Source organism: Crinia signifera, chromosome 1, assembly GCF_055691185.1.
Source record: "Crinia signifera chromosome 1, ASM5569118v1, whole genome shotgun sequence".
In the NCBI taxonomy this organism is placed as follows: Eukaryota; Metazoa; Chordata; class Amphibia; order Anura; family Myobatrachidae; genus Crinia; species Crinia signifera.
In genome coordinates, this window is record NC_139217.1 from 229,654,809 (window position 1) to 229,669,728 (window position 14,920).

The 14,920-nt window shown below is 40.0% G+C and overlaps 17 non-coding genes and 15 pseudogenes across 17 annotated transcripts; all 32 read right to left on the reverse strand.

Moving 5' to 3' along the window:
* Positions 1–157: 157 nt before the first annotated feature.
* Positions 158–276, reverse strand: LOC146034522 (5S ribosomal RNA). Its single transcript, XR_014459932.1, has one exon. It is a non-coding gene; the product is annotated as a 5S ribosomal RNA (ribosomal RNA).
* Positions 277–621: 345 nt separating this feature from the next.
* On the reverse strand, positions 622–740 carry LOC146037055 (5S ribosomal RNA; annotated as a pseudogene).
* Positions 741–1,085: 345 nt separating this feature from the next.
* LOC146046078 (5S ribosomal RNA) lies at positions 1,086–1,204 on the reverse strand. Its single transcript, XR_014465739.1, has one exon. It is a non-coding gene; the product is annotated as a 5S ribosomal RNA (ribosomal RNA).
* A 345-nt stretch (positions 1,205–1,549) lies between these two features.
* LOC146037681 (5S ribosomal RNA) lies at positions 1,550–1,658 on the reverse strand (annotated as a pseudogene).
* Positions 1,659–2,003: 345 nt separating this feature from the next.
* On the reverse strand, positions 2,004–2,122 carry LOC146047487 (5S ribosomal RNA). The gene has a single exon (XR_014466033.1). It is a non-coding gene; the product is annotated as a 5S ribosomal RNA (ribosomal RNA).
* A 345-nt stretch (positions 2,123–2,467) lies between these two features.
* LOC146036837 (5S ribosomal RNA) lies at positions 2,468–2,586 on the reverse strand (annotated as a pseudogene).
* Positions 2,587–2,931: 345 nt separating this feature from the next.
* On the reverse strand, positions 2,932–3,050 carry LOC146036231 (5S ribosomal RNA; annotated as a pseudogene).
* A 345-nt stretch (positions 3,051–3,395) lies between these two features.
* On the reverse strand, positions 3,396–3,514 carry LOC146037172 (5S ribosomal RNA; annotated as a pseudogene).
* Positions 3,515–3,859: 345 nt separating this feature from the next.
* LOC146045346 (5S ribosomal RNA) lies at positions 3,860–3,978 on the reverse strand. The gene has a single exon (XR_014465422.1). It is a non-coding gene; the product is annotated as a 5S ribosomal RNA (ribosomal RNA).
* A 345-nt stretch (positions 3,979–4,323) lies between these two features.
* LOC146037736 (5S ribosomal RNA) lies at positions 4,324–4,442 on the reverse strand (annotated as a pseudogene).
* A 344-nt stretch (positions 4,443–4,786) lies between these two features.
* On the reverse strand, positions 4,787–4,905 carry LOC146036067 (5S ribosomal RNA; annotated as a pseudogene).
* A 345-nt stretch (positions 4,906–5,250) lies between these two features.
* Positions 5,251–5,369, reverse strand: LOC146046390 (5S ribosomal RNA). Its single transcript, XR_014465873.1, has one exon. It is a non-coding gene; the product is annotated as a 5S ribosomal RNA (ribosomal RNA).
* Positions 5,370–5,714: 345 nt separating this feature from the next.
* Positions 5,715–5,833, reverse strand: LOC146041444 (5S ribosomal RNA). Its single transcript, XR_014463485.1, has one exon. It is a non-coding gene; the product is annotated as a 5S ribosomal RNA (ribosomal RNA).
* Positions 5,834–6,178: 345 nt separating this feature from the next.
* LOC146037056 (5S ribosomal RNA) lies at positions 6,179–6,297 on the reverse strand (annotated as a pseudogene).
* A 345-nt stretch (positions 6,298–6,642) lies between these two features.
* LOC146046084 (5S ribosomal RNA) lies at positions 6,643–6,761 on the reverse strand. Its single transcript, XR_014465741.1, has one exon. It is a non-coding gene; the product is annotated as a 5S ribosomal RNA (ribosomal RNA).
* A 333-nt stretch (positions 6,762–7,094) lies between these two features.
* On the reverse strand, positions 7,095–7,213 carry LOC146033848 (5S ribosomal RNA). The gene has a single exon (XR_014459262.1). It is a non-coding gene; the product is annotated as a 5S ribosomal RNA (ribosomal RNA).
* Positions 7,214–7,557: 344 nt separating this feature from the next.
* On the reverse strand, positions 7,558–7,676 carry LOC146036073 (5S ribosomal RNA; annotated as a pseudogene).
* A 345-nt stretch (positions 7,677–8,021) lies between these two features.
* On the reverse strand, positions 8,022–8,140 carry LOC146041213 (5S ribosomal RNA). The gene has a single exon (XR_014463464.1). It is a non-coding gene; the product is annotated as a 5S ribosomal RNA (ribosomal RNA).
* A 345-nt stretch (positions 8,141–8,485) lies between these two features.
* LOC146037178 (5S ribosomal RNA) lies at positions 8,486–8,604 on the reverse strand (annotated as a pseudogene).
* Positions 8,605–8,949: 345 nt separating this feature from the next.
* Positions 8,950–9,068, reverse strand: LOC146045408 (5S ribosomal RNA). Its single transcript, XR_014465432.1, has one exon. It is a non-coding gene; the product is annotated as a 5S ribosomal RNA (ribosomal RNA).
* Positions 9,069–9,413: 345 nt separating this feature from the next.
* Positions 9,414–9,532, reverse strand: LOC146037747 (5S ribosomal RNA; annotated as a pseudogene).
* Positions 9,533–9,876: 344 nt separating this feature from the next.
* LOC146036077 (5S ribosomal RNA) lies at positions 9,877–9,995 on the reverse strand (annotated as a pseudogene).
* A 345-nt stretch (positions 9,996–10,340) lies between these two features.
* LOC146041451 (5S ribosomal RNA) lies at positions 10,341–10,459 on the reverse strand. Its single transcript, XR_014463486.1, has one exon. It is a non-coding gene; the product is annotated as a 5S ribosomal RNA (ribosomal RNA).
* Positions 10,460–10,804: 345 nt separating this feature from the next.
* LOC146037066 (5S ribosomal RNA) lies at positions 10,805–10,923 on the reverse strand (annotated as a pseudogene).
* Positions 10,924–11,268: 345 nt separating this feature from the next.
* LOC146046089 (5S ribosomal RNA) lies at positions 11,269–11,387 on the reverse strand. The gene has a single exon (XR_014465742.1). It is a non-coding gene; the product is annotated as a 5S ribosomal RNA (ribosomal RNA).
* A 333-nt stretch (positions 11,388–11,720) lies between these two features.
* LOC146033870 (5S ribosomal RNA) lies at positions 11,721–11,839 on the reverse strand. The gene has a single exon (XR_014459284.1). It is a non-coding gene; the product is annotated as a 5S ribosomal RNA (ribosomal RNA).
* Positions 11,840–12,183: 344 nt separating this feature from the next.
* On the reverse strand, positions 12,184–12,302 carry LOC146036085 (5S ribosomal RNA; annotated as a pseudogene).
* A 345-nt stretch (positions 12,303–12,647) lies between these two features.
* Positions 12,648–12,766, reverse strand: LOC146041224 (5S ribosomal RNA). Its single transcript, XR_014463465.1, has one exon. It is a non-coding gene; the product is annotated as a 5S ribosomal RNA (ribosomal RNA).
* A 345-nt stretch (positions 12,767–13,111) lies between these two features.
* Positions 13,112–13,230, reverse strand: LOC146041581 (5S ribosomal RNA). Its single transcript, XR_014463510.1, has one exon. It is a non-coding gene; the product is annotated as a 5S ribosomal RNA (ribosomal RNA).
* Positions 13,231–13,575: 345 nt separating this feature from the next.
* On the reverse strand, positions 13,576–13,694 carry LOC146037069 (5S ribosomal RNA; annotated as a pseudogene).
* Positions 13,695–14,039: 345 nt separating this feature from the next.
* LOC146045970 (5S ribosomal RNA) lies at positions 14,040–14,158 on the reverse strand. The gene has a single exon (XR_014465705.1). It is a non-coding gene; the product is annotated as a 5S ribosomal RNA (ribosomal RNA).
* A 333-nt stretch (positions 14,159–14,491) lies between these two features.
* Positions 14,492–14,610, reverse strand: LOC146033881 (5S ribosomal RNA). Its single transcript, XR_014459295.1, has one exon. It is a non-coding gene; the product is annotated as a 5S ribosomal RNA (ribosomal RNA).
* Between the last annotated feature and the right edge of the window lie 310 nt (positions 14,611–14,920).

The window sequence follows — 14,920 nt, forward strand, 5'->3', positions numbered from 1 at the left end:
AAGCAGTTGGAATTGGGCCTAAAAAATGTGGTAAGTCTTTAGGTGATGGCTATTGTGTCTGTTTGACCTCTTCCAAATGTCTGTGCTGGCAATAAAAAGAAAAAGTTTCCAATTTAAATAGCTAGAGAATAAAAACAATTTGCCAGTAATGTGAAAAAACCTACTGCACCTGGTGTTCCCATGTGGTCTCCCACCCAAGTACTAACCAGACCCAACACTGCTTAGCTTCCAAGATCAGACGAGATTGGGCCTATCCAATGTGGTATGGCTGTAGGTGAGATGCAGGCACTTTTTTGCCCTCTTCTACATCTATCACCAGGTAAGCTAATAAAAAAGTTTCCTAACTGTATTGGCTTACTGAAAAAAATCATGTGTTGGTAATGTAAAAAGACCTACAGGACATGATATTAGCAGGGGGTCTTAAATTAAACTACTAAAGAGGCTCAACACTGTTTAGCTGCCAAAAGCAGTTGGAATTGGGCCTAAACAGTGTGGTAAGTCTTTAGGTGATGGCTATTGTGTCTGTTTGACCTCTTCCAAATGTCTGTGCTGGCAATAAAAAGAAAAAGTTTCCAATTTAAATAGCTAGAGAATAAAAACAATTTGCCAGTAATGTGAAAAAATATACAGCACCTGGTGTTCCCATGTGGTCTCCCACCCAAGTACTAACCAGGCCCAACACTGCTTAGCTTCAAAGAACAAACGAGATTGGGCCTATCCAATGTGGTATGGCTGTAGGTGAGATACAGGCACTTTTTTGCCCTCTTCTACTTCTATCACCAGGTAAGCTAACACAAAAGTTTCCTAACTATATTGGCTTACTGAAAAAAATCATGTGTTGGTAATGTAAAAAGACCTACAGGACATGATATTAGCAGGGGGTCTTAAATTAAACTACAAAAGAGGCTCAACACTGTTTAGCTGCCAAAAGCAGTTGGAATTGGGCATAAACAGTGTGGTAAGTCTTTAGGTGATGGCTATTGTGTCTGTTTGACCTCTTCCAAATGTCTGTGCTGGTAATAAAAATAAAAAGTTTCCAATTTAAATTGCTAGAGAATAAAAACAATTTGCCAGTAATGTGAAAAAACCTACAGCACCTGGTGTTCCCATGTGGTCTCCCACCCAAGTACTAACCAGGCCCAACACTGCTTAGCTTCCAAGATCAGACGAGATTGGGCCTATTTAATGTGGTATGGCTGTAGGTGAGATACAGGCACTTTTTTGCCCTCTTCTACATCTATCACCAGGTAAGCTAATAAAAAAGTTTCCTAACTGTATTGGCTTACTGAAAAAAATCATGTGTTGGTAATGTAAAAAGACCTACAGGACATGATATTAGCAGGGGGTCTTAAATTAAACTACTAAAGAGGCTCAACACTGTTTAGCTGCCAAAAGCAGTTGGAATTGGGCATAAACAGTGTGGTAAGTCTTTAGGTGATGGCTATTGTGTCTGTTTGACCTCTTCCAAATGTCTGTGCTGGTAATAAAAATAAAAAGTTTCCAATTTAAATAGCTAGAGAATAAATACAATTTGCCAGTAATGAGAAAAAACCTACAGCACCTGGTGTTCCCATGTGGTCTCCCACCCAAGTACTAACCAGGCCCAACACTGCTTAGCTTCCAAGATCGGGCCGATCCAATGTGGTATGGCTGTAGGTGAGATACAGCCACTTTTTCGCCTTCTTCTACTTCTATCACCAGGTAAGCTAATAAAAAAGTTTCCTAACTGTATTGGCTTACTGAAAAAAATCATGTGTTGGTAATGTAAAAAGACCTACAGGACATGATATTAGCAGGGGGTCTTAAATTAAACTACTAAAGAGGCTCAACACTGTTTAGCTGCCAAAAGCAGTTGGAATTGGGCCTAAACAGTGTGGTAAGTCTTTAGGTGATGGCTATTGTGTCTGTTTGACCTCTTCCAAATGTCTGTGCTGGCAATAAAAAGAAAAAGTTTCCAATTTAAATAGCTAGAGAATAAAAACAATTTGCCAGTAATGTGAAAAAACCTACAGCACCTGGTGTTCCCATGAGGTCTCCCACCCAAGTACTAACCAGGCCCAACACTGCTTAGCTTCCAAGATCGGACGAGATTGGGCCGATCCAATGTGGTATTGCTGTAAGTGAGATACAGGCACTTTTTTGCCCTCTTCTACTTCTATCACCAGGTAAGCTAATAAAAAAGTTTCCTAACTGTATTGGCTTACTGAAAAAAATCATGTGTTGGTAATGTAAAAAGACCTACAGGACATGATATTAGCAGGGGGTCTTAAATTAAACTACTAAAGAGGCTCAACACTGTTTAGCTGCCAAAAGCAGTTGGAATTGGGCCTAAACAGTGTGGTAAGTCTTTAGGTGATGGCTATTGTGTCTGTTTGACCTCTTCCAAATGTCTGTGCTGGCAATAAAAAGAAAAAGTTTCCAATTTAAATAGCTAGAGAATAAAAACTATTTGCCAGTAATGTGAAAAAAACCACAGCACCTGGTGTTCCCATGTGGTCTCCCACCCAAGTACTAACCAGGCCAAACACTGCTTAGCTTCCAAGATCAGACGAGATTGTGCCTATCCAATGTGGTATGGCTGTAGGTGAGATACAGGCACTTTTTTGCCCTCTTCTACTTCTATCACCAGGTAAGCTAATACAAAAGTTTCCTAACTGTATTGGCTTACTGAAAAAAATCATGTGTTGGTAATGTAAAAAGACCTACAGGACATGATATTAGCAGGGGGTCTTAAATTAAACTACAAAAGAGGCTCAACACTGTTTAGCTGCCAAAAGCAGTTGGTATTGGGCCTAAACAGTGTGGTAAGTCTTTAGGTGATGGCTATTGTGTCTGTTTGACCTCTTCCAAATGTCTGTGCTGGCAATAAAAAGAAAAAGTTTCCAATTTAAATAGCTAGAGAATAAAAACAATTTGCCAGTAATGTGAAAAAACCTACAGCACCTGGTGTTCCCATGTGGTCTCCCACCCAAGTACTAACCAGGCCCAACACTGCTTTGCTTCAAAGAACAAACGAGATTGGGCCTATCCAATGTGGTATGGCTGTAGGTGAGATACAGGCACTTTTTTGCCCTCTTCTACTTCTATCACCAGGTAAGCTAACACAAAAGTTTCCTAACTGTATTGGCTTACTGAAAAAAATCATGTGTTGGTAATGTAAAAAGACCTACGGGACATGATATTAGCAGGGGGTCTTAACTTAAACTACAAAAGAGGCTCAACACTGTTTAGCTGCCAAAAGCAGTTGGAATTGGGCATAAACAGTGTGGTAAGTCTTTAGGTGATGGCTATTGTGTCTGTTTGACCTCTTCCAAATGTCTGTGCTGGCAATAAAAAGAAAAAGTTTCCAATTTAAATAGCTAGAGAATAAAAACTATTTGCCAGTAATGTGAAAAAACCTACAGCACCTGGTGTTCCCATGTGGTCTCCCACCCAAGTCCTAACCAGGCCAAACACTGCTTAGCTTCCAAGATCAGACAAGATTGGGCCTATCCAATGTGGTATGGCTGTAGGTGAGATACAGGCACTTTTTTGCCCTCTTCTACATCTATCACCAGGTAAGCTAATAAAAAAGTTTCCTAACTGTATTGGCTTACTGAAAAAAATCATGTGTTGGTAATGTAAAAAGACCTACAGGACATGATATTAGCAGGGGGTCTAAAATTAAACTACTAAAGAGGCTCAACAATGTTTAGCTGCCAAAAGCAGTTGGAATTGGGCCTAAACAGTGTGGTAAGTCTTTAGGTGATGGCTATTGTGTCTGTTTGACCTCTTCCAAATGTCTGTGCTGGCAATAAAAAGAAAAAGTTTCCAATTTAAATAGCTAGAGAATAAAAACAATTTGCCAGTAATGTGAAAAAACCTACAGCACCTGGTGTTCCCATGTGGTCTCCCACCCAAGTACTAACCAGGCCCAACACTGCTTAGCTTCCAAGATCGGACGAGATTGGGCCGATCCAATGTGGTATGGCTGTAAGTGAGATACAGGCACTTTTTTGCCCTCTTCTACTTCTATCACCAGGTAAGCTAATAAAAAAGTTTCCTAACTGTATTGGCTTACTGAAAAAAATCATGTGTTGGTAATGTAAAAAGACCTACAGGACATGATATTAGCAGGGGGTCTTAAATTAAACTACAAAAGAGGCTCAACACTGTTTAGCTACCAAAAGCAGTTGGAATTGGGCCTAAACAGTGTGGTAAGTCTTTAGGTGATGGCTATTGTGTCTGTTTGACCTCTTCCAAATGTCTGTGCTGGCAATAAAAAGAAAAAGTTTCCAATTTAAATAGCTAGAGAATAAAAACAATTTGCCAGTAATGTGAAAAAACGTACAGCACCTGGTGTTCCCATGTGGTCTCCCACCCAAGTACTAACCAGGCCCAACACTGCTTAGCTTCAAAGATCAGTCAAGATTGGGCCTATCCAATGTGGTACGGCTGTATGTGAGATACAGGCACTTTTTTGCCCTCTTCTACATCTATCACCAGGTAAGCTAATAAAAAAGTTTCCTAACTGTATTGGCTTACTGAAAAAAATCATGTGTTGGTAATGTAAAAAGACCTACAGGACATGATATTAGCAGGGGTCTTAAATTAAACTACTAAAGAGGCTCAACACTGTTTAGCTGCCAAAAGCAGTTGGAATTGGGCCTAAACAGTGTGGTAAGTCTTTAGGTGATGGCTATTGTGTCTGTTTGACCTCTTCCAAATGTCTGTACTGGCAATAAAAAGAAAAAGTTTCCAATTTAAATAGCTAGAGAATAAAAACAATTTGCCAGTAATGTGAAAAAATCTACAGCACCTGGTGTTCCCATGTGGTCTCCCACCCAAGTACTAACCAGGCCCAACACTGCTTAGCTTCAAAGAACAGACGAGATTGGGCCTATCCAATGTGGTATGGCTGTAGGTGAGATACATGCACTTTTTTGCCCTCTTCTACTTCTATCACCAGGTAAGCTAATACAAAAGTTTCCTAACTGTATTGGCTTACTGAAAAAAATCATGTGTTGGTAATGTAAAAAGACCTACAGGACATGATATTAGCAGGGGGTCTTAAATTAAACTACAAAAGAGGCTCAACACTGTTTAGCTGCCAAAAGCAGTTGGAATTGGGCCTAAACAGTGTGGTAAGTCTTTAGGTGATGGCTATTGTGTCTGTTTGACCTCTTCCAAATGTCTGTGCTGGCAATAAAAAGAAAAAGTTTCCAATTTAAATAGCTAGAGAATAAAAACAATTTGCCAGTAATGTGAAAAAACCTACAGCACCTGCTGTTCCCATGTGGTCGCCCACCCAAGTACTAACCAGGCCCAACACTGCTTAGCTTCCAAGATCAGACGAGATTGGGCCTATCCAATGTGGTATGGCTGTAGGTGAGATGCAGGCACTTTTTTGCCCTCTTCTACATCTATCACCAGGTAAGCTAATAAAAAAGTTTCCTAACTGTATTGGCTTACTGAAAAAAATCATGTGTTGGTAATGTAAAAAGACCTACAGGACATGATATTAGCAGGGGGTCTTAAATTAAACTACAAAAGAGGCTCAACACTGTTTAGCTGCCAAAAGCAGTTGGAATTGGGCCTAAACAGTGTGGTAAGTCTTTAGGTGATGGCTATTGTGTCTGTTTGACCTCTTCCAAATGTCTGTGCTGGCAATAAAAAGAAAAAGTTTCCAATTTAAATAGCTAGAGAATAAAAACAATTTGCCAGTAATGTGAAAAAACCTACAGCACCTGGTGTTCCCATGTGGTCTCCCACCCAAGTACTAACCAGGCCCAACACTGCTTAGCTTCCAAGATCAGACGAGATTGGGCCTATCCAATGTGGTATGGCTGTAGATGAGATGCAGGCACTTTTTTGCCCTCTTCTACATCTATCACCAGGTAAGCTAATAAAAAAGTTTCCTAACTGTATTGGCTTACTGAAAAAAATCATGTGTTGGTAATGTAAAAAGACCTACAGGACATGATATTAGCAGGGGGTCTTAAATTAAACTACTAAAGAGGCTCAACACTGTTTAGCTGCCAAAAGCAGTTGGAATTGGGCCTAAACAGTGTGGTAAGTCTTTAGGTGATGGCTATTGTGTCTGTTTGACCTCTTCCAAATGTCTGTGCTGGCAATAAAAAGAAAAAGTTTCCAATTTAAATAGCTAGAGAATAAAAACAATTTGCCAGTAATGTGAAAAAATATACAGCACCTGGTGTTCCCATGTGGTCTCCCACCCAAGTACTAACCAGGCCCAACACTGCTTAGCTTCAAAGAACAAACGAGATTGGGCCTATCCAATGTGGTATGGCTGTAGGTGAGATAAAGGCACTTTTTTGCCCTCTTCTACTTCTATCACCAGGTAAGCTAACACAAAAGTTTCCTAACTGTATTGGCTTACTGAAAAAAATCATGTGTTGGTAATGTAAAAAGACCTACAGGACATGATATTAGCAGGGGGTCTTAAATTAAACTACAAAAGAGGCTCAACACTGTTTAGCTGCCAAAAGCAGTTGGAATTGGGCATAAACAGTGTGGTAAGTCTTTAGGTGATGGCTATTGTGTCTGTTTGACCTCTTCCAAATGTCTGTGCTGGTAATAAAAATAAAAAGTTTCCAATTTAAATAGCTAGAGAATAAAAACAATTTGCCAGTAATGTGAAAAAACCTACAGCACCTGGTGTTCCCATGTGGTCTCCCACCCAAGTACTAACCAGGCCCAACACTGCTTAGCTTCCAAGATCAGACGAGATTGGGCCTATTTAATGTGGTATGGCTGTAGGTGAGATACAGGCACTTTTTTGCCCTCTTCTACATCTATCACCAGGTAAGCTAATAAAAAAGTTTCCTAACTGTATTGGCTTACTGAAAAAAATCATGTGTTGGTAATGTAAAAAGACCTACAGGACATGATATTAGCAGGGGGTCTTAAATTAAACTACTAAAGAGGCTCAACACTGTTTAGCTGCCAAAAGCAGTTGGAATTGGGCCTAAGTCTTTAGGTGATGGCTATTGTGTCTGTTTGACCTCTTCCAAATGTCTGTGCTGGCAATAAAAAGAAAATGTTTCCAATTTAAATAGCTAGAGAATAAAAACAATTTGCCAGTAATGAGAAAAAACCTACAGCACCTGGTGTTCCCATGTGGTCTCCCACCCAAGTACTAACCAGGCCCAACACTGCTTAGCTTCAAAGATCAGACGAGATTGGGCCTATCCAATGTGGTATGGCTGTAGGCGAGATACAGGCACTTTTTTGCCCTCTTCTACTTCTATCACCCGGTAAGCTAATACAAAAGTTTCCTAACTGTATTGGCTTACTGAAAAAAATCATGTGTTGGTAATGTAAAAAGACCTACAGGACATGATATTAGCAGGGGTCTTAAATTAAACTACTAAAGAGGCTCAACACTGTTTAGCTGCCAAAAGCAGTTGGAATTGGGCCTAAACAGTGTGGTAAGTCTTTAGGTGATGGCTATTGTGTCTGTTTGACCTCTTCCAAATGTCTGTACTGGCAATAAAAAGAAAAAGTTTCCAATTTAAATAGCTAGAGAATAAAAACAATTTGCCAGTAATGTGAAAAAATCTACAGCACCTGGTGTTCCCATGTGGTCTCCCACCCAAGTACTAACCAGGCCCAACACTGCTTAGCTTCAAAGAACAGACGAGATTGGGCCTATCCAATGTGGTATGGCTGTAGGTGAGATACATGCACTTTTTTGCCCTCTTCTACTTCTATCACCAGGTAAGCTAATACAAAAGTTTCCTAACTGTATTGGCTTACTGAAAAAAATCATGTGTTGGTAATGTAAAAAGACCTACAGGACATGATATTAGCAGGGGGTCTTAAATTAAACTACAAAAGAGGCTCAACACTGTTTAGCTGCCAAAAGCAGTTGGAATTGGGCCTAAACAGTGTGGTAAGTCTTTAGGTGATGGCTATTGTGTCTGTTTGACCTCTTCCAAATGTCTGTGCTGGCAATAAAAAGAAAAAGTTTCCAATTTAAATAGCTAGAGAATAAAAACAATTTGCCAGTAATGTGAAAAAACCTACAGCACCTGGTGTTCCCATGTGGTCGCCCACCCAAGTACTAACCAGGCCCAACACTGCTTAGCTTCCAAGATCAGACGAGATTGGGCCTATCCAATGTGGTATGGCTGTAGGTGAGATGCAGGCACTTTTTTGCCCTCTTCTACATCTATCACCAGGTAAGCTAATAAAAAAGTTTCCTAACTGTATTGGCTTACTGAAAAAAATCATGTGTTGGTAATGTAAAAAGACCTACGGGACATGATATTAGCAGGGGGTCTTAACTTAAACTACAAAAGAGGCTCAACACTGTTTAGCTGCCAAAAGCAGTTGGAATTGGGCATAAACAGTGTGGTAAGTCTTTAGGTGATGGCTATTGTGTCTGTTTGACCTCTTCCAAATGTCTGTGCTGGCAATAAAAAGAAAAAGTTTCCAATTTAAATAGCTAGAGAATAAAAACTATTTGCCAGTAATGTGAAAAAACCTACAGCACCTGGTGTTCCCATGTGGTCTCCCACCCAAGTCCTAACCAGGCCAAACACTGCTTAGCTTCCAAGATCAGACAAGATTGGGCCTATCCAATGTGGTATGGCTGTAGGTGAGATACAGGCACTTTTTTGCCCTCTTCTACATCTATCACCAGGTAAGCTAATAAAAAAGTTTCCTAACTGTATTGGCTTACTGAAAAAAATCATGTGTTGGTAATGTAAAAAGACCTACAGGACATGATATTAGCAGGGGGTCTAAAATTAAACTACTAAAGAGGCTCAACAATGTTTAGCTGCCAAAAGCAGTTGGAATTGGGCCTAAACAGTGTGGTAAGTCTTTAGGTGATGGCTATTGTGTCTGTTTGACCTCTTCCAAATGTCTGTGCTGGCAATAAAAAGAAAAAGTTTCCAATTTAAATAGCTAGAGAATAAAAACAATTTGCCAGTAATGTGAAAAAACCTACAGCACCTGGTGTTCCCATGTGGTCTCCCACCCAAGTACTAACCAGGCCCAACACTGCTTAGCTTCCAAGATCGGACGAGATTGGGCCGATCCAATGTGGTATGGCTGTAAGTGAGATACAGGCACTTTTTTGCCCTCTTCTACTTCTATCACCAGGTAAGCTAATAAAAAAGTTTCCTAACTGTATTGGCTTACTGAAAAAAATCATGTGTTGGTAATGTAAAAAGACCTACAGGACATGATATTAGCAGGGGGTCTTAAATTAAACTACAAAAGAGGCTCAACACTGTTTAGCTACCAAAAGCAGTTGGAATTGGGCCTAAACAGTGTGGTAAGTCTTTAGGTGATGGCTATTGTGTCTGTTTGACCTCTTCCAAATGTCTGTGCTGGCAATAAAAAGAAAAAGTTTCCAATTTAAATAGCTAGAGAATAAAAACAATTTGCCAGTAATGTGAAAAAACGTACAGCACCTGGTGTTCCCATGTGGTCTCCCACCCAAGTACTAACCAGGCCCAACACTGCTTAGCTTCAAAGATCAGTCAAGATTGGGCCTATCCAATGTGGTACGGCTGTATGTGAGATACAGGCACTTTTTTGCCCTCTTCTACATCTATCACCAGGTAAGCTAATAAAAAAGTTTCCTAACTGTATTGGCTTACTGAAAAAAATCATGTGTTGGTAATGTAAAAAGACCTACAGGACATGATATTAGCAGGGGTCTTAAATTAAACTACTAAAGAGGCTCAACACTGTTTAGCTGCCAAAAGCAGTTGGAATTGGGCCTAAACAGTGTGGTAAGTCTTTAGGTGATGGCTATTGTGTCTGTTTGACCTCTTCCAAATGTCTGTACTGGCAATAAAAAGAAAAAGTTTCCAATTTAAATAGCTAGAGAATAAAAACAATTTGCCAGTAATGTGAAAAAATCTACAGCACCTGGTGTTCCCATGTGGTCTCCCACCCAAGTACTAACCAGGCCCAACACTGCTTAGCTTCAAAGAACAGACGAGATTGGGCCTATCCAATGTGGTATGGCTGTAGGTGAGATACATGCACTTTTTTGCCCTCTTCTACTTCTATCACCAGGTAAGCTAATACAAAAGTTTCCTAACTGTATTGGCTTACTGAAAAAAATCATGTGTTGGTAATGTAAAAAGACCTACAGGACATGATATTAGCAGGGGGTCTTAAATTAAACTACAAAAGAGGCTCAACACTGTTTAGCTGCCAAAAGCAGTTGGAATTGGGCCTAAACAGTGTGGTAAGTCTTTAGGTGATGGCTATTGTGTCTGTTTGACCTCTTCCAAATGTCTGTGCTGGCAATAAAAAGAAAAAGTTTCCAATTTAAATAGCTAGAGAATAAAAACAATTTGCCAGTAATGTGAAAAAACCTACAGCACCTGGTGTTCCCATGTGGTCTCCCACCCAAGTACTAACCAGGCCCAACACTGCTTAGCTTCCAAGATCAGACGAGATTGGGCCTATCCAATGTGGTATGGCTGTAGATGAGATGCAGGCACTTTTTTGCCCTCTTCTACATCTATCACCAGGTAAGCTAATAAAAAAGTTTCCTAACTGTATTGGCTTACTGAAAAAAATCATGTGTTGGTAATGTAAAAAGACCTACAGGACATGATATTAGCAGGGGGTCTTAAATTAAACTACTAAAGAGGCTCAACACTGTTTAGCTGCCAAAAGCAGTTGGAATTGGGCCTAAACAGTGTGGTAAGTCTTTAGGTGATGGCTATTGTGTCTGTTTGACCTCTTCCAAATGTCTGTGCTGGCAATAAAAAGAAAAAGTTTCCAATTTAAATAGCTAGAGAATAAAAACAATTTGCCAGTAATGTGAAAAAATATACAGCACCTGGTGTTCCCATGTGGTCTCCCACCCAAGTACTAACCAGGCCCAACACTGCTTAGCTTCAAAGAACAAACGAGATTGGGCCTATCCAATGTGGTATGGCTGTAGGTGAGATACAGGCACTTTTTTGCCCTCTTCTACTTCTATCACCAGGTAAGCTAACACAAAAGTTTCCTAACTGTATTGGCTTACTGAAAAAAATCATGTGTTGGTAATGTAAAAAGACCTACAGGACATGATATTAGCAGGGGGTCTTAAATTAAACTACAAAAGAGGCTCAACACTGTTTAGCTGCCAAAAGCAGTTGGAATTGGGCATAAACAGTGTGGTAAGTCTTTAGGTGATGGCTATTGTGTCTGTTTGACCTCTTCCAAATGTCTGTGCTGGTAATAAAAATAAAAAGTTTCCAATTTAAATAGCTAGAGAATAAAAACAATTTGCCAGTAATGTGAAAAAACCTACAGCACCTGGTGTTCCCATGTGGTCTCCCACCCAAGTACTAACCAGGCCCAACACTGCTTAGCTTCCAAGATCAGACGAGATTGGGCCTATTTAATGTGGTATGGCTGTAGGTGAGATACAGGCACTTTTTTGCCCTCTTCTACATCTATCACCAGGTAAGCTAATAAAAAAGTTTCCTAACTGTATTGGCTTACTGAAAAAAATCATGTGTTGGTAATGTAAAAAGACCTACAGGACATGATATTAGCAGGGGGTCTTAAATTAAACTACTAAAGAGGCTCAACACTGTTTAGCTGCCAAAAGCAGTTGGAATTGGGCCTAAGTCTTTAGGTGATGGCTATTGTGTCTGTTTGACCTCTTCCAAATGTCTGTGCTGGCAATAAAAAGAAAATGTTTCCAATTTAAATAGCTAGAGAATAAAAACAATTTGCCAGTAATGAGAAAAAACCTACAGCACCTGGTGTTCCCATGTGGTCTCCCACCCAAGTACTAACCAGGCCCAACACTGCTTAGCTTCAAAGATCAGACGAGATTGGGCCTATCCAATGTGGTATGGCTGTAGGCGAGATACAGGCACTTTTTTGCCCTCTTCTACTTCTATCACCCGGTAAGCTAATACAAAAGTTTCCTAACTGTATTGGCTTACTGAAAAAAATCATGTGTTGGTAATGTAAAAAGACCTACAGGACATGATATTAGCAGGGGTCTTAAATTAAACTACTAAAGAGGCTCAACACTGTTTAGCTGCCAAAAGCAGTTGGAATTGGGCCTAAACAGTGTGGTAAGTCTTTAGGTGATGGCTATTGTGTCTGTTTGACCTCTTCCAAATGTCTGTACTGGCAATAAAAAGAAAAAGTTTCCAATTTAAATAGCTAGAGAATAAAAACAATTTGCCAGTAATGTGAAAAAATCTACAGCACCTGGTGTTCCCATGTGGTCTCCCACCCAAGTACTAACCAGGCCCAACACTGCTTAGCTTCAAAGAACAGACGAGATTGGGCCTATCCAATGTGGTATGGCTGTAGGTGAGATACATGCACTTTTTTGCCCTCTTCTACTTCTATCACCAGGTAAGCTAATACAAAAGTTTCCTAACTGTATTGGCTTACTGAAAAAAATCATGTGTTGGTAATGTAAAAAGACCTACAGGACATGATATTAGCAGGGGGTCTTAAATTAAACTACAAAAGAGGCTCAACACTGTTTAGCTGCCAAAAGCAGTTGGAATTGGGCCTAAACAGTGTGGTAAGTCTTTAGGTGATGGCTATTGTGTCTGTTTGACCTCTTCCAAATGTCTGTGCTGGCAATAAAAAGAAAAAGTTTCCAATTTAAATAGCTAGAGAATAAAAACAATTTGCCAGTAATGTGAAAAAACCTACAGCACCTGGTGTTCCCATGTGGTCGCCCACCCAAGTACTAACCAGGCCCAACACTGCTTAGCTTCCAAGATCAGACGAGATTGGGCCTATCCAATGTGGTATGGCTGTAGGTGAGATGCAGGCACTTTTTTGCCCTCTTCTACATCTATCACCAGGTAAGCTAATAAAAAAGTTTCCTAACTGTATTGGCTTACTGAAAAAAATCATGTGTTGGTAATGTAAAAAGACCTACAGGACATGATATTAGCAGGGGGTCTTAAATTAAACTACAAAAGAGGCTCAACACTGTTTAGCTGCCAAAAGCAGTTGGAATTGGGCCTAAACAGTGTGGTAAGTCTTTAGGTGATGGCTATTGTGTCTGTTTGACCTCTTCCAAATGTCTGTGCTGGCAATAAAAAGAAAAAGTTTCCAATTTAAATAGCTAGAGAATAAAAACAATTTGCCAGTAATGTGAAAAAACCTACAGCACCTGGTGTTCCCATGTGGTCGCCCACCCAAGTACTAACCAGGCCCAACACTGCTTAGCTTCCAAGATCAGACGAGATTGGGCCTATCCAATGTGGTATGGCTGTAGATGAGATGCAGGCACTTTTTTGCCCTCTTCTACATCTATCACCAGGTAAGCTAATAAAAATGTTTCCTAACTGTATTGGCTTACTGAAAAAAATCATGTGTTGGTAATGTAAAAAGACCTACAGGACATGATATTAGCAGGGGGTCTTAAATTAAACTACTAAAGAGGCTCAACACTGTTTAGCTGCCAAAAGCAGTTGGAATTGGGCCTAAACAGTGTGGTAAGTCTTTAGGTGATGGCTATTGTGTCTGTTTGACCTCTTCCAAATGTCTGTGCTGGCAATAAAAAGAAAAAGTTTCCAATTTAAATAGCTAGAGAATAAAAACAATTTGCCAGTAATGTGAAAAAATATACAGCACCTGGTGTTCCCATGTGGTCTCCCACCCAAGTACTAACCAGGCCCAACACTGCTTAGCTTCAAAGAACAAACGAGATTGGGCCTATCCAATGTGGTATGGCTGTAGGTGAGATACAGGCACTTTTTTGCCCTCTTCTACTTCTATCACCAGGTAAGCTAACACAAAAGTTTCCTAACTGTATTGGCTTACTGAAAAAAATCATGTGTTGGTAATGTAAAAAGACCTACAGGACATGATATTAGCAGGGGGTCTTAAATTAAACTACAAAAGAGGCTCAACACTGTTTAGCTGCCAAAAGCAGTTGGAATTGGGCATAAACAGTGTGGTAAGTCTTTAGGTGATGGCTATTGTGTCTGTTTGACCTCTTCCAAATGTCTGTGCTGGTAATAAAAATAAAAAGTTTCCAATTTAAATAGCTAGAGAATAAAAACAATTTGCCAGTAATGTGAAAAAACCTACAGCACCTGGTTTTCCCATGTGGTCTCCCACCCAAGTACTAACCAGGCCCAACACTGCTTAGCTTCCAAGATCAGACGAGATTGGGCCTATTTAATGTGGTATGGCTGTAGGTGAGATACAGGCACTTTTTTGCCCTCTTCTACATCTATCACCAGGTAAGCTAATAAAAAAGTTTCCTAACTGTATTGGCTTACTGAAAAAAATCATGTGTTGGTAATGTAAAAAGACCTACAGGACATGATATTAGCAGGGGGTCTTAAATTAAACTACTAAAGAGGCTCAACACTGTTTAGCTGCCAAAAGCAGTTGGAATTGGGCCTAAGTCTTTAGGTGATGGCTATTGTGTCTGTTTGACCTCTTCCAAATGTCTGTGCTGGCAATAAAAAGAAAATGTTTCCAATTTAAATAGCTAGAGAATAAAAACAATTTGCCAGTAATGAGAAAAAACCTACAGCACCTGGTGTTCCCATGTGGTCTCCCACCCAAGTACTAACCAGGCCCAACACTGCTTAGCTTCAAAGATCAGACGAGATTGGGCCTATCCAATGTGGTATGGCTGTAGGCGAGATACAGGCACTTTTTTGCCCTCTTCTACTTCTATCACCCGGTAAGCTAATACAAAAGTTTCCTAACTGTATTGGCTTACTGAAAAAAATCATGTGTTGGTAATGTAAAAAGACCTACAGGACATGATATTAGCAGGGGGTCTTAAATTAAACTACAAAAGAGGCTCAACACTGTTTATCTGCCAAAAGCAGTTGGAATTGGGCCTAAACAGTGTGGTAAGTCTTTAGGTGATGGCTATTGTGTCTGTTTGACCTCTTCCAAATGTCTGTGCTGGCAATAAAAAGAAAAAAAGTTTCCAATTTAAATA